Here is a 1,278-nt window from a genome sequence, read left to right as displayed (position 1 = left end):
AGCAGGACATTAAGGTTGATTTAGAACATATTGCTAAAAATCGTCATTAAAAATTTCTTACAACACGATACCAAAAGGAAAAATCATCCTGCATTGCAGTCACATGAGGGGAAAGCAATAAAAACATAAGCAGTATAACGTTACTGAACACAAAATGAAAAACTGCAAAGAATTGCAGAAGTGCAGTCTTTGACTTCTCAATGAAACAGATGGGTTTTTTAAAGCAAGAACTTTAGAGAGTTTAGCTCCCTCCAGTTCCATGAAAACCTTCTGGAAAACATCAAAGTTGTAGCGAAGGTCCGCAGGGTAGGCAAGGTTTAATGCATACATGAGTCCAAATAGCATTATCACAGCAAATGCTACATTATCCAAATTCTTCGCCACCCTGATGCCTGCAAGGACAACTCTTGTTCATCTGCTGAAGCTTGCTCTTTAAGAAGATAAATTCAAACAGTGGTGTCTTCAACAGTCTCACTGATGGCACGTTCTTCCATGCCCTGTAAAAAAGAAGCCATGTTAGTCATTTCATGCCAAGTAAGTAATATGACACACTGTGGAAAGTCTGAAAAAAAAGAAAAAAAAAAGACAAGTACATACCACATACTCCTGGATAAGCATGCCAGGGTCTTCACCCATGTAGATACACACTCAGCATCAACATCTTCACACTGAAATGAAATGTATGTAATTAGCATCTTCATTCAGCCCTTGTCCTTCATTTAAGTTTTACTAGTGTACTTTACATGAATGTTTTTAAAGTAAAGGCACACAAATTAATAATAGGTTTACTGGCAATTAATAATAAGTTGACAAAGTGAAGGTTAAAAAAAACAAGCAGATGTAAAAATACAAAATGAGAGAATTTATCATAGGAAAACATTTGAAATCTTCCACAATTGTAAAGTTTCATCCAAAGAGGATCATGTTAAGTGAATGTTGAGGCTTTATCACTTACATTATCCATTTATGCCACAATTCTTTTCAGTATTAGTCCAAGCTCTCCTCTTCTGTTGACCAACTTCACCAGGTTGTCCAAGTGGAGAGCCAGCTGAGCCAGGAACTTTGTCTGAGGGGGGATGGTGGCAATTCTCTTAAACTCAGCGTTGATCTGAAAAAAATGAGCACAGAGGAATGAGCTTCAAAGGTTTAATACCTGGAAGAAGGCCGCAATCACTCATGCTGAAGAAATGGGCTGTCAAATAACAACTGTGCCTTAACCATTTTAGGCTAATACCACAAGAACACCGTGTATGAGGCAAACCTTACCTCATGGAAATC

General features: G+C 37.6%; 1 long non-coding RNA gene across 1 annotated transcript; it reads right to left on the bottom strand.

Moving 5' to 3' along the window:
* Nucleotides 1-308: 308 nt before the first annotated feature.
* LOC113017153 (uncharacterized) lies at nt 309-1,038 on the bottom strand. The gene is made up of 3 exons (XR_003271399.1): nt 956-1,038; nt 598-668; nt 309-497 (listed from the first exon to the last, which is right to left on the bottom strand). It is a non-coding gene; the product is annotated as an uncharacterized LOC113017153 (long non-coding RNA).
* Between the last annotated feature and the right edge of the window lie 240 nt (nt 1,039-1,278).

Source organism: Astatotilapia calliptera, unplaced genomic scaffold, assembly GCF_900246225.1.
Source record: "Astatotilapia calliptera unplaced genomic scaffold, fAstCal1.2 U_scaffold_1, whole genome shotgun sequence".
NCBI lineage: Eukaryota > Metazoa > Chordata > Actinopteri > Cichliformes > Cichlidae > Astatotilapia > Astatotilapia calliptera.
This window is presented reverse-complemented; position numbering and strand designations above follow the sequence as displayed.